Source organism: Pteropus medius, unplaced genomic scaffold (genome assembly GCF_902729225.1).
Source record: "Pteropus medius unplaced genomic scaffold, Ma_sr-lr_union100, whole genome shotgun sequence".
Lineage (NCBI taxonomy): Eukaryota > Metazoa > Chordata > Mammalia > Chiroptera > Pteropodidae > Pteropus > Pteropus medius.
This window is the reverse complement of record NW_024342474.1, coordinates 7,521,061-7,539,447: the sequence shown is the minus strand read 5'-3', so window position 1 is coordinate 7,539,447 and position 18,387 is coordinate 7,521,061. Positions and strand designations below refer to the sequence as shown.

Sequence of the window (18,387 nt, the reverse complement as noted above, 5' to 3'; positions counted from 1 at the left end):
TCCAGCAAACAGTTAATCATGAGAGCAATATTGCTTTAGTATCCACAGGAATGTTTAAGACTTTTAATGGGAGAAAGTACAGAGAGAAAATACACCTAATTGCTTCTAAATGGCAAAAATGAGCTAAGTCTGATTCTTTCCATTTCACAGGGGAACTAAGGATGTTTGGACATCTGGGAGTTTATTCAGTTCATTTCACAAAGAAGTATTATTGTGTCGTTCTAGTTTTGTTATCAGATCTGGTTTTGAGTTGATGCTCCAACACATGCTAACTAATTTTCAGTAAGATGCCTAACTTTTCTGAGCCTTTTTTGGACAATCAGATCTACTTCAAAGATTAAATGAAAGCGTGTTAGTGATGAATGTAGAAATACTACCATTCATATCAATAAATATGAGTCGAATGCCTACTATATTCTAAACACAGCTCATCAATTTAAAATTTACTTTCAAAATTATTTATGCCCTAGGTGCTGGTTCAGGACTTTTCTTCAAAGATGGAGGAAGCTAATGTGCAAGGGCTAATTTGCAAGCTCCGCTGAAGACAAAGCTAATTCTTCCCTCAGCAAAAACAAGGGGAAGAAAAGGATTATTATTATTTTAAAGAGAAAGAAAATAAGAGATATGTTATTGGATTACCCTTGTGTGTTTTCATTGTTAGTCTTTCTAAAACTTTTTAAACTGGTTCCACTTCTACATTCTGAAATAAAATGTCATATTGACACAGGTAGTTAGTGGGAACTTTGGCCCGACATTCTATAACAGAGCTGCTCCTTAAAATGAGTGTGTATTTGGAGGTTCTACAGAGAACAGATCAATGATCTGGATTTGGCTTTCTACTCTAGTCAACAGAAAGAATTCGGAGAGATATGGAGAGAAGAATCCAGACTGGAGGAAGATAAAGTGCTGCTACTCAACAGAGCACACTTCATATTTGCACGTGGGGAGTTTTTCCTCTCATGTGACATGTGACCTAGGCTGTGCACTGTCAGTAATAGCTAGAATAATTAAATGAATTCTCTTGGCTGCAAGAATTAATCCTGTAGAAATCTGTTAACTTGGTACCAGAGTCTGTCCTGCATCTGATACAGATAGTTCCTCACGTCTGTCTAAAATCATGATTTTGTATAGTTTTACTATTAGTATTCTTAATTTGTAGAATTTTTCTTTGGCTCTTTTTCAAATCTGCTCTGTCACTTTTTATAATTTCCAGTCCCCAATGAAATTTCCAGGCATGTTCTTCCTATGGTAGAAGTCAGAAGCTCTCGGAGGGGTGACTGGATGCAAATGATGACCTTTAAGGCCTAACCTGGGAACTGGTGCCTTGTTACTTCAGCCCACATTCAGGTGACAACAGCCAATCTTATGTCCAAGCCCAGCATTGGTAGTGTGGGGAGAGAATCTGAAAAATAATCTGCTGTAAATAGGTGTTCCAATTAACTGTCAGATGCTATGAGGTAGTGGTGATTACAAATTAGCAAGTATTTGGTACAAATTTGGTGATATAAAACCATGCTTCCAATGAATTTGAAACTTAATGAACTTATTCCTCTAAGTTCTTTGAAAGCCCTACATATTGAGGATAATTGGACATTTAGAGCTTTTCCATACCCACTCCTACATGCTAACAGGTGTCACTAGATAATTATTTTGTAAACACTTTCAAAGTATTCCATATCTTAATAGACACAACAAATAGTAAGAATGATGTTAATAATGTTGAAAAAATTTTAAATGTAATTCTTTCAATTTAGTTTTTATTTCTGCTATTATATATTAATATACAAGATCTCATTTTTATTCTCTGAACATTCATTCTTCTTTTTCAAAAAGTAGATTCTGATTCTTGCGTCACAAATGCTTGATCGTTCTTAGGATATCAATGACAAATTTTGGCTTTTTTTCTACTGCATAGTCATTTCCTCTACATTGTTTTCTTCTTTTTGTTTGGTTGCATCCATATATTTTACATTAGAGGATTTCTCCAAATTCCTGGTAATCCTTATATTCTGCTCATATTTAATATTTGAACTTTAAAAGTTGATTGGAACTTTGTATATGCGGGAGGGGCTTGATGTGTGGGGCCTGTTGGCTAGCTGGACCATTCGGTTGAGGATTTTCCTGTTGGGCTAATCACATGACCTAGAGAAGACTTCCAATCTCTTGCCTGCATATCAAGGTTCTGAAAGCTCAGTGGAAGAAGAAGGCTGGGTGTCTCAACATAAAGAAGGTCACTTTTAAATTAACACTTGTTTTCAACATGATACCTTTGTCTCCAGTCTAGAGACCCTCCATCTTACTCTCTATAGAATTGAGCTTCCTGTCTTTGAGAGGTGGAAAAGGACAGTAGACCAACTCCACAGAGTGGGATAGAGGGGTGTACTGAGGAGTCAAGTCTGTTCTCAAACAGACTTCCAACAGATCCTTCTGTTCTTAGCTCCATCCTCACTGCTACTACTAAAGATGTGGTGCCATTCATATCTGAACAATTTGTAGGTCCCCAGTATAATTCAGGTTGCTCGTCAGCATTGTTAGTTGTTAGCTTAAGAGTTAGCTCTTAAGTCTACAAAATGCATTTCCATTTGTCCATCAGCTTTCTAGCTTCCAAAATGTTGTTTTCTCACTCGTTCTGTTTGTACTTGTGGGTATATGCTTTCAAATATTTTTCTTCATTGTCGTTTTAGTCGGATTTTGGGAGAGAGCAGAGACTATTGCCATCTTTCACCAGAAATCTACTTTATGTTTCTAGATGAAGTTTATTTTACTGTAACCCATAACATGTTTGACTGGTCTTGAATTTGCTCTCATTCATTTAGGAGGCTTCTTCTTTCTCATTATGTTATCAGACGGGAATCCTGGATGTAGTTAATGACAAAAAGTGGGCAGCACTTCACTTTTATTGTTGCACCTTTTGTTGCCCAGTGCAGTTGTCTCTTCAGCTATGATGCTCTGGCCAGGCCTAGAGATGCTTCTCCCAGTAATCCTCCCCTGACCACAGACTCAACATCTCATAGCCACCCTACTGTGTAAAGGGATGTTACATTGGCCACTTTGTCCTCTATCTATTCCTTAGTCTCAGGGAAACTCAAGCTCTCTTAAGAGCTCACTCAACTCCAACATCTTCATCCTGAGGGCTGCCCAGTTTAACCTTCAGTGTGCATAATCTGTGGAAACTATTGCTTATTCCCCATCCTGAGTGAGGACAGGTAGTCAAAGTGTTGGGGAGTCAGCGATATATGTATAATTGATTAGCTTCAAAAGTCAATATCAATTTTTCTTTCTGGGATGGTGATCAGCAAAGATGCTTATACTATGTGTTTTTTCCTTAATAATTCGTGTTGTTATATTCTGCTTGGAATCTCTCAGTCTCCCTTTTCCTGTGGGCTTCTCTTCTCTAGTTTCTTGCTCGTTCCATTGGTGTTTTTACTTACTGGGTGCTCTCCTATGTCTTACCTGAATCTCAAACATTGACTCTATGTGAAGAAAGGCCCTTTGAGGTTGGGGCCATCCATGGTCCTGGGTGGTTGTAGCCCATTTCTATGACTGGGTCAGAATATAGATGGGAATATCAATCATTCTGTTACCAAATGTTAATGAGCCTTTTGTCTTTCATTGCATATTACCATCCTCTCCATCACAGTGGTACCTAATCACTTGCCGGCTTTCACTGCAACTATGAGGGCAGAGGGTAGAATTAAACCTTTATGATGATGAGAAGTAGAGCAAGTATATTGTTGAGGTCCCATTTGAGGGGTAGGTACTCTGTATATACCCATTCTTGTAGCCTGTTTCTCAGTCCTCCAATCTTATAGACTGCAATCTCACCTTCATAAGTAAAAAAACAAAGCTGATGAAAGTTGTGAGTATTGATATTTTAAACCTTCAATACAACTAAATATATATATATATATATATATTTATTTATCTTGGTAATTCTTAATTGAATGAAGTAAATCACAAAAGAGACTTATTCAAACCACCTCTTTTCTAATTCTATTAACCTCCAAGGGATATGGTCTGCAGGCAGAAAAAGTTCTGCCATAAAATGTCACTGTTGTTAATGAGGTACGTTGCATTCCTCAGGTATTTTAGGTTAGAAAAGTCTTGACAACCACCAGTTGCAAGTGACTCACTTATTGAGGTTTGAAAGGACAGTGTTCTTTCAGTTTGGAACAACTTGGTTTTAAAACACACAATTTTCACTTATTTAGGTGATCAGAAAACTTCCAATAACCTTGCCGTACTCTTCTAAATTAGCAAATTGTAAAACACAGGCTGAAATGGGCAACACGGTACATTGAACACAAAATGTAATAAAACTGGATAGAATTCTGTGAAGATTAGTACAATTTTTAAGAAACTATATGACACTATATCATCAAAATCATAGGATAACAATCTCAATATTGACTAAAATTGTGGAAGTGTTTGCTGAGTGTCAGACCCTGTGCTAAATACTTTACATGAATTATTCCACGTGATCCCCTCAACGACCCTAAGACAATAAATAGCTTTATTCCCATTTTACAGGTAGGAAACAGAATTTCAGAAAGGCTGGGTGACATGTCTTGTGTCACATACTAAGTGACAGAGCTGGGATTTGAACTCAGGGCTATCTGATATCAAATCTCATGTTTTTAACTCTCATTGTGTACTTTAACTTTTTGTCCCAGTAATTCTACACTAGGAAATGTAACCCGAGGAAGCAATTCTTTAGGAAAAAAGCTACATACACAGATGTTTATTGTGGTGGATTGTATGATAGTAAATATTTAGAAACCACCTACGTTTCTCAGAATAGAAGAATGGTTAAGGGAACTATAAGAGATTTGCTCAATGGAATATTATGGAATTACTGAACCAGATCATTAGGTTGTTTTCACAAAAATACAGAAAGATGTTTATAATTATATAACTTTTAAATGGTGAATGAGAAACATTGCTTACCACCAGGATTTCAACAATGAAAATATATCAATATGTAAACACAAGGGCCTAAAGTTACAAAAAAAGAAATAGTTTTCAGGCATGGGATTATGTGTATTTTTACCCCTGAATTGAAACAATTTCTTATTTTTGAACTGGACACAAAGAAACAGGTTTTAGTTTTTCTGTCTCAAACAGCAATTCATAAAAATAGCAGAGAAGTAAAATAAACTCTTGGTAATAATTATTGCACAGATCTACTTCTTTGGGAAATATTAAGAATGGCAGGATTTCACAATATTGGAAATTACCTATTATTATTACTTATTATTACTAATGCCTACAGCACCTGGTTTTCCTAGGTGGTCTCCCATCCAAGTACTACCCAGGCCCAACCCTGCTTAGCTTCCGAGATTAGACATAGGGCTTGTTCAGGGTGGCATGGCAGTAGACCATGGATTGTAGCTCCACTGGGGTGCCAATCCAGGACCTTCTGTGTGTAAAGCAGATGTGCTAACCGCTACACTATGGAACCACGTCCCAAATCATCTTTTTATATGTATATCTCCTTCACGAGACTTTTGGCTTCTGGAGTAAGGAGAATTTTAGCTATGCAGTGGACATATGTTTTGTTTCATTCATTCAACATCTATTCTTTTTTCCGGATAATGGCACCCTAATTTCCTATCTCCATTCTTACCTCATGCAAATTGTGAGGCACTGACTCCATTCTCAGCTTCAGGGATGGACAAGTGACCCGGGCTTAACTAATCAGAACACTGCATTATTTTGGTCCTAGCAAATGCTGCAGGTGGGGATGTGGAACTCAAGCAGATCTATAAACCTTACGTTCAGAAGTTTCACCAAAGCAGCTTTAAGAGAAAAACCTCCCTTTCCACTGAGGTTGTAAAGAAGATTGGCTGCATGCTTGGAGTACGGGCAGCTGTCTCACCATCATGAGGACAGAGCTTGCATGAGAATGGAGATGACGCTTAAGAAAAAGAGCCAAAGGTAGAGAGAACAAATCTTAATGATATTAGCAGAGTTCCTAGACCTAACTCTGTCTGATGATAGAATACTCTTCACTTTCATGAGCCAATTAAATGTTTTTCCTTTCTCTTAAGCTAATTTGAGTGAGTTTCTATCTTTTGCAACTAAGAAATTTATACAATGTTATTCATTACTTTTCCTTTTAGGAGAAAGGAAGCACAGAATGATGAGGATGATGAGGAAGGGTGGAGTAGAGGTTTGAGGTTAAGATGTAAACACAAGGGTAGAAAGGTATTTTGGGGCCGGATTGTAGAGTGCTTTGAAGGTCCAGCTGTGGCTAGAGTATCTAGCATCAAAGGGCCAAAGTGATGTCTCTAAGGCTTTGCCTTTCATTCAGGTTTATTGTAAACGAACCCAATGACCTGGAGTAACTTGGGGTGATTCTTAAACAGTGACGGGGGATGGGGTGGGGGCGATTCTTAGCATAGCTGTTAATCTAAGCGAGCTCTCTCACAACTTTCTCTTGGAACCAAAGTTTACCAGGTTGCTAATAGTTTTGGTTTTCTTTGAACCTGCCCTTTATTTGAATCAAATGGTTACTCAGTCTAGGGAGCTGATGTAGTTGGTGATAGCGCTTTAAAAGTCATTTGCTTTAGTGCATGCAGACTGATTTGATCAGGAAGGCTTCTGGAAGAGGTCTTGAGAGCCACCAACACAGTACTGCAGACAGAAATCATTGACCCTGACCTTTGTTTCCCAGCCCTGCCAACAGTTGTGTAAGCCTCTACTTTCCTCTAAAAAAGCCCTCCCTGCTTGGAATACACAGAGTGGCTTGTTTTCTCTATCACACACAGGCTGAAATGGGCAACACGGTACATTGAACACAAAACTTGGAGTCCAAAGACCTCATATATTATGGTTATCCCATATCAACTCAAATTGACCTAAATCACCTTTTTTAGAGCAACTTTTGATTTCCCATTTTGTGGATGTAGCATAATTCACTTAGTTATAGTCCCCTCTTGAAAGACACATGTACAGTTTCTCATTTCTAGTTTTTCTCTGTTATAACACCAATGAACATCCTTGTACCTATACTTTGCACACTTCTGTGAGCATGTCTACAGGATAAAGTCCTGGAAGTGAAATTGTTATATCTCAAAATATTTATAGCAGTTCCAACCACAGTATATGATTTTTACTTTTATTCTTCAGAAACTATCTGTGATGTGAGATGAATTAATTAATCTGAATTTCGCTTTTTCTGTCAGAAACTCTTTGACTTTTTCTAAGAAAGATGTTATTTATATCCAAGGCAGAAATAGTAATATTGAGAGTACAAATATTAAAATCTATTTTCTTTCTAGAAGACCCAGTTAGAAACATTATGGAAAGATTTTCCATATCTTATATTTTAAAATTTTCTATTATTTAAGGGTAGTTAATTGGGCTTTCCATAAAATAAGTCAGAAAGGCTCTCGTTACCATATGTTAGCTGGAAAAACAAAGAGGCCATGAAGTGAGATCTTCTCGTTTCATGCCTCCTTTTCTCTGCAATCCCAGGACTACGTGGGAGGGTATATTGTGGCCGGATATGTATTTGTGTGGGAAACAAGAAATGCTTGGAACATTATTATCAAATTCAGAAGTTTTGTGTTGCTCTGGTATCAACACATGTAGCTTCTGTGATAAAATCCCCCCCGCCCCCACCTTTTTTATGGAAGGGCTGAATAATGAATTGCATTACTAGATGAAAACATACCTTAATGCTAGGATCGTATTTCTAGTTAGAATGGCAAGGGTTTCTAAACCTTTGTTATTTTAGATGCCAATTATGAGGCAAAATTGTAAGTTTGATCGTGTTTAATCTATATTGAGTACTCAAATGTAAAGAATGAATGGATAAATTAATTACAGAGTGCATGAAACATATCTTTACATTAAAAACAATTTGTACTGCCTTGAAGAAAGTTTTCACTCTCATTGCCTTTGTGTTCTCAATTAAAAAGAAAGATATCCCCCCATGATCTAGTGCAGTAAAACTTATAGAATTTTGGGGTTGAACTTTTTCAGAAATACCAGAAGAGATGCCACCTGTTATTTTGAATGAAACGTCGTTTTACCTTCATTTTCGTGCAGGACAAAGTATCCTTGGCATAGCCAAATCAGTGAGGGAAGAGCCTTGATCTAGTTAGGGACGGTGGGGTTGAATGGTTTCCTTGCTGTTCACCTCCCCCTCATCCCTGGATCTGGGTCATAGATCACTTTGTTTGGGGAATGGTTTGCTGGTATTGAGAAGGGAAGGGATGAGAAACATTAAAAGTAATGACTGCTTGAGGATAAGCCATATGAAGACCCTTATATGGTTCAAGATGTGAGCTGTTCCTAAAATGGAATTACAAATGAAATTTTAACATGTAAACCCAGGATTGATGGGAAATCAACAGAGGGAAAAAAATGTGTGGAAACTGAAAGCAACAACAGCTGGGCTTTACATTTTACAGATTGTTTGACTTTGAGCAAGTAGGTTTCCTCATCTTTACAACAAGGTGATAAGGATGCTAAGAGACTGAAATGAGGTAAGGCAAACAGTTCACAATACATAAATACTAACATCTTCTCCTTCCATCACCATTGAATACTTGTATGCGTTCAAGGACCCAGGGAAGGAATAGATTTTTATGTACTGATGCCTCTTGCATTAGAATTTGTAGTTAGTAGATCAACAAAACTTAGGTTCAAAGAATCAACCCTCGAAATTATAGAAGTCGTCTTGTGTCAATTTATTTCTTATAACGAATCTTAAGAAAATGTCTCTTACATTTTTAATGCTTCTTATCCGTAGAGTGAAAGTGTTGGTATAAGAGGACCTTCCAGCCTACCGGTGACGCTTTAAGAGGAAACTTACAGTGGGTCATGTGCGAGATGTGGTACACAGCCATTTTTGGGGGTTATTTTTCCTCCTGGTCTTGAACCCTCTTTGAAGGACCCTTATCCAATGTCACCCACCCTCTCTACTACTGAAAAAAAAACTTAGTCAGATTGTATCTTTGCACTAGTCAAAATATCCTGAACACAAGGTAGCTGCAAAAAATATATTCCTGCGATTTAGACATAGTAATTTGCCGAACCATTCGGACAAATTACAATTTATGCCAAAAAAGTAGAAAAACATGTTGATTTCATTCAATTTAAATACTATCTTATTCCTTTCAACCTACTTCTTGGTGTTGGAAGTGAAATATAAAGACTGTGAGGCTGATAAAACATTGGGCCTTATTTCAAAGGCAAAATACACTGTGGTCTCTTCAAGGTGCAGTAAAGAGCTAAATTCTTGCCCACCTGATGTATAGATGGCACCGTTTGCAAAGGAAAAGTCTCCAGTCCCAAGAGCAGCACAAAGTGAAGGGACTGGGACCCCTCCAGATGAACTTTCTTCCTCCTTCTCTGTTCTTATGCTATCGTTGTCTCTAAGGGGCTTGCTACTCCTGTTCTTTCCTCACCAAATCTCCTGAGGAAGTGGTCCTGTGGAATTACTCACAGCTAAGGTGATCCACTGAGGAAAGTGAAATCTCGGAGCTAGGCCCAGCAGTTAAAGAGAGACTCTACTTGCCCCCGTACACACTCCATCTCTATTTGGGTACAGTCTCTTAGCTATAATGCCGAGCTTCTGCTATGGGTCATAGGGACAGGGATATAAAGGATTGGAAAATTCATCAGCACTTGGTAGGGTTGAGCTTATAATCCTTAACTTACTCTCCCGGATATCCCATGCAGTTAATCAGTCATAGGTGTATGTGTATGCGAAGTGATGGAAAGTAGGGGAGTTGAGGAGAGGTGGAGTGGGACAGTAGTCAGGGCCAGCTACTCACAGAAGTTCAGGATAGTGACCCAGCATGGGGTAACCTACCATAGGGTGGAAGGGATAGATGAGAAGGCTGCACACTGGAGGAAGTTGAAGAGCATACAGTAATTTGGGGAAATTCATTCATCAGGGGCTTCAGGTCAAGCACCTGGATTATTTTAATTCTCATAACATCCTTGTGAGATAGGCTGTCACCGTAATTTTACAGAATAGAAAACTGAGGCTTAGGCATTAAGTACTGGTTTAGGATGATGTAACTAGGAAGTGGTAGAGTCTGGGGGGTTTGATCATTATACCTGCACGCCGTCATCCACTCAAATGCTTTCCACCTGCCCACTCTAAACACTTTCTTAGAGATGCATGCACCTCTGTTGCCACACCTTAGCACCTCCCATGGTGCTAAGCGAGTGTCAGCGAATGTGTCTGTCACTCCTGCTTTCTTTCTTTTTTAAAAATTAAATTTATCTGTTGTTAAATTTGATCAATTAATTTTCTTCACATCGATTTTGTTTTAAAATAACTGATTGTTAATTATAGTTTTGCTAGAATAGATTGTTAGTTATAGTATTGTTAATTATAGTTCCACCTTCAGGGGAAACTGGATAAAGAGTATATGGGATCTCTGTATTATTTTTATAACTGCATGTAATTCTACAATGATCTCAAAGTAAAAAGTTGTTTTAAAACTGAAAAATTTTTACTGGGGTGACATTGGTTAATAAAATCATTTAGGTTTCAAGTGTACAATTGAATAATGTATCATCTGTATATTGCATTGTGTGTTCACCACCCAAAGTCAAATCTCCTTCCGCTGCCATATATTTGAACCCCTTTACCCTCTCCTATCTCCCCAGTCCTCCTTTTCCCCCTGGTAACCACTAAACTGTTGTCTGTGTCTATGAGTTTTTTGTTGTTTGTCATGTTTGTTTGTTGCTTTCAGTTTTATATCCCACATATGAGTGAAATCATATGGTTCTTGACTCTTTCTGTCTGACTTATTTCCTGCTTTCCTATGTCAACTTTAACCTGATCATGTGGTCAGATTCACCTCCAGCCTCATTTGATTCCATCCTAGAGAGTCAATTTTATGTCGTACTTGCTATCAACTCGTACCCCCTGGTTCCCTAATAATCAAATCCCCACCCAGATCAAACCTTACTTACTGTCTCTTAAGTGCACTTCTAGGATGCAGTGCCCTGCTAAGAAAAACCATAAGCCAGTGTTTATTGTTTGTATTTTATTTTGTTTTACTGTGTACCATATCCTTAACATAGTCTCCCATGGTCACTCACTATCGCTCAACAGTTTAAAATTCATCTCTCGTTAATTCTGTTTTTATCATATACTTTATGGCAGTTTTTCTAAATCTCCTAGAATCCAAATATCTATATTCGATTCCATCCCTACTTTCCTCTGAGATGCTACACCTTCATTTTCTACTAAAATCTACTCTAGAAGGTCACCTATGACCTTCTGATCATCAAGTCATCTGCCATTTGTTCATGTCTGAACCCTGTGCAGCAGATGGACGAGCTGACTGCCTCCTTTTTTTGAGAATTCTTCTTTACTACATACTTTGTCCCTTGGCGCCTGCACCATGAAGATGGAAGCAGTGAGTATGTCACCATGTCCTTTTTCCTGGGGACCGGTATTGCATTTTCAACTGCGTGCTAGGAATCTTCACCTGAATTCAGCACAAGTTCCTCAACTTATCATGTGAAAACCTAAATTATTTTCCCACGGAAACCATGTCCTTTTCCTTATTTACTTGTTTCTACTTTCAAAAAATATCTAGTTTCCAATTTAGAGATCTTGTTTCGTATTCCCATGGCAAACTTGTTGAAGCTGAGTGAAATCAGTCTTTGTTGCCTTCCATTCCCCCCTCCCCCGACCTCTGAGCACCATAGCCCATTCCTTGGTTAGACACGCAATTACCTTGATCTGGACTCCAGCCTTTAGTCCTCTAATCCCCCCACAAAACATCCCTATCATATCAACATCTAAAGCGTGTTTCATCTTAATATTCCCCATTGAAAACAAAAATATAATCTTCAATAGCCAGCTGTTATGTACTGAGTTAAGTATTAATTTCTCAGTGTCCTCCAAATTATATATTTTCAACTAGCCTTTTCTTTTGTTTCCCGCTTCTCCCTTAACTTATATTCTCTACTTCAAGAAACATTTTTACATAGTTCCAAGAAATTTCTCCATGTTTTTCTATTGCCGGGCCTTTGCTTTTAAGATTCTTTCACTGTAAAAAGCTTTCCCCCTGACACTTTGTCCTATTAAAATGGCATTCTCTCTTCAAGAGCCACCTCAAATGTCACTTTTTCATGAAAATCTTTCCTGAACCTTTCAGTTTGATATCCTCACGCCCCCTTATTTTTATTTATTTATTTTTAAAATAATTTATGCCATACAGTGGGAAGTCACCCTTCATGGCAGCTTTGTCTTGTTCATCTTTGTATACCCAGCACACGTTTCAGTTTTTTAATAAATAGCTATTGTGAAGAAGTGAGTCAAATGTACTTCGCTCACCACTACTGCAGTATGAAGTTAATGCATGATTCTTCCTCTGATAAATCTTACAGGGACATATTAATGAGAAAAGAGATTCAGAATTAATGAGATATCCATTGAGAGCCTGTGATAGGGCCAAATTAGTGCTCCAGACAGTAAATACTGAGTGAATGTGGTATAAGATGAGTTTTTGGTGGAATGAATTTCATCTGATGATAGACTTGAATTTAGTCTCGGTGAATAGATAAGAGTTGAATTGATGCCCAGAGGTGGTGAGAAAAGATATTCTAGACTAGAGCTAGGGAGAAAGGGCTTTTTTTGCCTCTTGTAACTTTCAGCCAGTGGTCCTGGTTCTATTCTGTGGTGCTACAAAGTATGTTTGCATTTCAAATTTCAGTTCCTTCCTTCCTTCCTTCCTTCTTTCCTTCCTTCCTTCCTTCCTTCCTTCCTTCCTTCCTTCCTTCCTTCCTTCCTTCCTTCCTTCTTCTTCCTTCCTTCCTTCCTTCCTTCTTCCCTCCCTCCCTCCTCCCTTTCTTCCTTCCTTCTTTCTTTCCTTTAGTTTTTGATTAAATACCTTCAGTTCCTTTAAGCATATCCCTCATATGACATTTTTTCTAGACACTTCATCATTCTGGTGGCCTCTGAAGACATGCTGTACTTAGATGAGGTGCCTCTTTTAAACACATTTCCAGAATTGAACACATTGCCCCAAATATGATGTTTCCAGGTCGGAGGGCAGTAGGGCTCTAACTGTACCTCTCTTGTCCTGAATTCGGACTTCTGTTAAAGCAGTTTAATAGCACATGGGCCACTGGCTCTGGACAAATGAACATGGGAACATTCCTGCCACATTTCATACCATGGGTACTTTTAAGCTGAGGTTCTCCACATGCTTTTATGAACACTGATTAATTAAGCATCGCCATACTTTGGTGAGGACTAGGGAATCACTTCTTCTAGCATGGAACTACAGGCTGCGCTTCATGGAATGCTAACCACCATGCCTAGCAACGCTGTGAGGTGGAGGGCTGAGACTATCGTATTCAATTGAAACTGCAGGGGGAATTTTAGGAAGGCAGAATGTAATTACTTTAGTTGGACTTGGGCCAGAATTCCTGAGTTAACACAACTGCTCTTAGAAAGTCTGCCATAAGATCTCTGGTGACCACAAATGGTTAGGTCTGTGGTTTCAGGTTTCATCCAAAAGGTAAACAGCTCAGTGCAGCACACTGCCCCCAACACCACGCAAGGCATGGATTCACACGGACCCGGAGAGGAGAGGCCACCTACTGAATGAGAAACACCATTTCCTGAAGTACCTACTTGTTCCTGGGAGGTCCCTCATCCTCGTACCAAAGCAGGCCAGCCCTTACTTAGCTAGTAAGAACTGACAGGCTCACAGCACAAAGTGGTATGGCTGCCAGACTAAATTATGTGCTTGTCATTTTTCCCCATGTTGTCCAAGATTCCAGCAACAAAACAGTAGGGAACTCCCCATACACATTTTTTTTTTTGCTCAAAACACATTCGTTTCTCCTCTCTGTAAAGTTCCTGGATCCCACAGTCCAAGTTAAACACAACTGGAATTTCCCTATAAGTCAAAAACAATATTAATTCTGAGCCCACATATTTTTCTTCTTGTAGGGTATGTACACATTTAAACACAGCACATGTTGCAGACAATCTGCAAATGGTAAAAAGCTCTGGAAGAAAAAAACCCAAAAGAGAGAAATGCAAGGGAACATATTTTTAACAAGAGAGCAGAGGAGATTTGGTGGGTGTCTGACCCAGCAGTGAGAATTTTCCTCTGTGGTCTGTTGAAAGAAGAGCAGAGGCTGGCATCATGCCCTGGGCTGACGGTTGGAGGTTTCTGTACCACACAAATCTTCAATGAGGGTAACTTCCCGGTGGGAAGCAAAGAGATTCTTGTAGAATACTAGCGTGGCACGCAGCTGAACTCGTGTGTCCCTGACTTGGGCTGCACAGGAGACACTGAAGTCCCTGTTTATCTGAAGTCACAAGATTGCCACAGTCATCTTTTTCAAATTAAAATGGCAACGTAAAGTTTTGTAAATGTTAGTTCTTCTAATTGACGGTGGCTTCTGTAATTAAAATAAAGTCACTAATATTTTCTCTTGTTTTCTTTTTTATCACTGAAAGTTCATTTTTCACTAACTCAGACAAGGTCTTCATTTTTATGAAGACCCGTGCTGACCCCTAAAAATCTGATTTTTTTTTTTTAGTTAATGTTTGCGCCCATCTGGTTTGAATTTAGCATTCTTATGAGTCATTTCACTGTGATAGGAACACTCTGCTATAGAAAACTTCTGTTAATATTTTAACATTTTAAATCAAACACCACATAGAGCATTACCTAAGCCTCCTTGCAATTATGGAAAACCGTGCCCTCTATTTGTTCATGGTTCCTGCCTTCACGTTTATTTTCTTTAAATTGAACATAGTACATGGTAAATAAGTGCATACCCCATATGTGTGTTCAAATACTTTACCATTTGGGGCCAACATATCCTTTTGCAGCTTAAGAGCCTTTTGGAGGCAGCATTTGCCTGAGGAAGGATGAATAACTCTATAGGAAGTTGGATGGTCTTTACTTCTCATGGCTGACACTTAACCCATTTAAAAGAGCTCAATTTATTTTCCGATCAACATTGACTTTATAACTTACATTTTTACTACCCAAATTCCTGATTTTGAAGCTTGAACTCATTTTCCTTTTACTGCTGGGCAACATTTCTCAAGGTAGTCTTTAAGGCGAAATGAAGGAGGAAAAAAATGCCAGGAATCTCTTTAAGAAAATACAGCAGTGTCTCCTCTACCTTCTTAAGCAAATGGATGGTTCCCAGGGAGGCTAGATTTGGTTGTGTACTTAGTCCGTAAATTGAATTTGCACATGGGGTGGACATAATTTAGCTTAAAAAAAATAAAAAGAGGATTTTGAAGTATTATTTGTCTATATTAAAAGTGAAGTAAGCATGCCTTAACAAGCCAAGCCATTTTGTCCTTTGTTATCCTTAAAATATTTCATCTTAATTTTAGAAGAAAAAGACCAGTGGTTTAAATCAAGTACTTTGGTAAGGAGCAGGCCATTTTTAAGGTATGTATGAGCTCCACACTTCAACGATACAAATGAACTCCTGTTCTGAATGAATAATAGGGTTTCACTCCCCTGTTCCCCCATTAAAGTTTCTTGAGTTTATTTCCTAATCTGCAGGAATAAAGCTTAACAAAACAGAGCACCTTACCTGGGCTCTGAGCACCAATTCCTTAAGATAACTTCATTCTAATTCTCATTACATTTTAGTTCACTGATGGCGCTTGGAGAGGTTTAAATCAAAATAGGAAAAATAATAACCGTTGACTCACAGAGGTGGGGCCCAGTTTCTTCGTCTTTGTTCAGGCAAAACATGTGTTGGAGGCTATGAAAGCTTTGCAAAATCCAAATCTGGGGATTTTAGCAGCCACATGCCATAACTGCAGATCCCAGGCTCTGGGCATGACGAATACGTTTGTACTTCCCGTTAGCCATGTTGTTGTGACTGAATATAAAATGTAGTCTTTTTCACACAATTTAATTAGAAGTACCAGATGTGGTGTTGTATGACTGATGTCAAAATACGACACTTTTATGTAAACATTTTAACTTAATCAATCAAGTAAATAGCTTTCACTATTTTAAAGCGTTTCAAATCTGCTTGGTACAAATGCATTATTTTTGTGTTATGCTAAATAGATCATGGCCAGCTGCAGCATTATTAAGAGATTAGGGGAATAAAGTTAGATTTTACTATATTATTTTTCAAGGGCCGGCCTTTACAATTTCCTCCTCTGGGAAAGACGAAAAGAAGACTGGGTTAAAAATCCTTTAATGGTGCTGGAGAAAGTTCTCCTTGAAAAAAAAAACCCTCTTTTTCCACCTCCATTAAATACTATTATTAAATGTATCTTTGCAGTCCCCAATACTTGCGGAGAAAATTGTTTTTCTCTGGTTCCCTGAACGGTGAGCAGCCCATTGCTAAGACAGTGTATCTTCACCAGCATATTAAGTGTCTTCGAAGTTTGATACTCCCGGGAGTACAGCCTGGGAACTGAGCGTTCAAAAGCCAAGCCATTAGTTTCCAAGCACCTTTACTTATCCTGCCTAGTCTGAATTCTTTGTTACGTTCAAATTGCCCGGGTCAGTTTAACTTTATCAGTAAAAGTTGTGCTGCTGCCCAGAGATGTCCCTCTTTGAAAAGCAAAAGCTTAGGGGAAATAGGAAACTAAGTGATGCGAGAAGCTCAAGGTCTCAACTACGAAATGAACTATAGTTACGTGCTCTGAGAGCTGTGTGAATTTTGTGTGATGTTCACAGAGAGGGTGGCTGAAATGGCACTCAGTGGAAACACTTAGAAGACACAAAAAAGGAATGGATTTTAGGCTTCTTCAGGGTGATAGTGGCTTGGCAGGATGACCGAGAGTGTGTTTCTGATAAACCTGTTTCTCGCTTGGCACTGCTTCCTCTAATCTTGCCCCCACCCACCTTTGCATGGGACGTTTGTGACAAAAAGAATAATCATTTTGGAGAGTGGTTGGGAGAAGCACTGTGTACACATAGAAGCTTATGTACATCTGGCTAGTGTTCTAGACTATATATCCCTACCTTGGTGTGTATTTGGAAGAGTTCCTTCATGTTGTGTCATTTATACTGTAGTTTACAAGAACACGGTGCTCGCTGCAGTTGGGGGATGTTGAAGTTTGGCTCTATGTCTTTGGAAACTTGTAGAGACAAGGGGAACACAAAATGGAAATGATGATATGACTTTTGAGGTTCTGACTTTTCCTGCTTAAAGAACTATTGACAGAGAGAAGAATTTGATGTATAACATATATAGGAATGTATGTATATATGTATGTATATCTCATATATATGGTATATATGACCACATTCAGGTAACACTCATTTATTTTGCTCAATTCAAAACTTTTTTGTTTGTTTAGAACAATGAGATTGCTTTAAGACACAAAACAGAACTTAGGATAAGCTTGAACAATACATAATTTGTTCAGAATTCACTTTTAAAAGCCAGTCAGCCACTGTGACTGATTCTATGTAGAGAGGTGGTGAGATTAAATCCCCACCTAGCCTCTTGAAAAATGTTCGCGATTGTTGAAAAGCCCATGCGTGTTAGGAGGCACTTACTCCATTTCCATGCCAAATTCGAGTGGTCTCTAGGGATTCAAAATTAGGAAAACACTGAATAATTTGTGATTGAACTTTATGTTAATTTATAAGTAAAAATTTAGTCACTTTTAGCTCTATGCTACATTTGCCATACCTTCAGGGTACACTTGAGCATTTGAAGGCTCTGATCAGATTTTTCCTTGGGTCCCAGAAGAATGGAGGTTCTCTTGCTTCCCCTCTGCATCTCCCTCCATTCTCTCCCTCATGCCTCTGTTACCTGCACTTTATCAAGGGCTACTTACTTTACTGATCCTACTTAGGTTGCAGGCATTACCTGAAGAAAACAATAAGTGAGGAAACCAAATGAACTTGCAAAGAAGAGGTGTGGGCTTTGTCCTCCAAATGGATTGATTTTCTGGACCACACAGCATGAATGCAATCCGTTGGTGGGTCTGCTTTTTATGCCACTTAAGCTGGGTGACCTGGTTGCCGTGTGCTTTGAAAAGCTGCAGGAGTCAAGTTGACATTCAAATAGTTTCGCTGTGTGAATCCCTAAGTGCAAGAAGTGCTAAAGAGATTTCTTTTTGTCATTGTCCCCTTTCTTCTTCTTCTTCTTCTTCTTCTTCTTCTTCTTCTTCTTCTTCTTCTTCTTCTTCTTCTTCTTCTTCTTCTTCTTCTTCTTCTTCTTCTTCTTCTTCTTCTTCTTCTTCTTCTTCTTCTTCTTCTTCTTCTTCTTCTTCTTCTTCTTCTTCAAAGGCATCTCTGTTTACTTTGGCAGATATATAAGTATAAGTTAAAAGTGGGTGGAGGCCTTCAGGGAAGGAAGCGTGTGGGGGAAGAAAATGGAAGAGTGCTGAATCTGGCTGTCACCTTGTTTTGCTTTGTTGAAAGACATGAATAAGCA

The 18,387-nt window shown here is 38.6% G+C and overlaps 1 pseudogene; it reads right to left on the bottom strand.

Annotated features, from left to right (window-relative positions):
* Positions 1–5,263: 5,263 nt before the first annotated feature.
* LOC120605097 (uncharacterized) lies at positions 5,264–5,379 on the bottom strand (annotated as a pseudogene).
* Between the last annotated feature and the right edge of the window lie 13,008 nt (positions 5,380–18,387).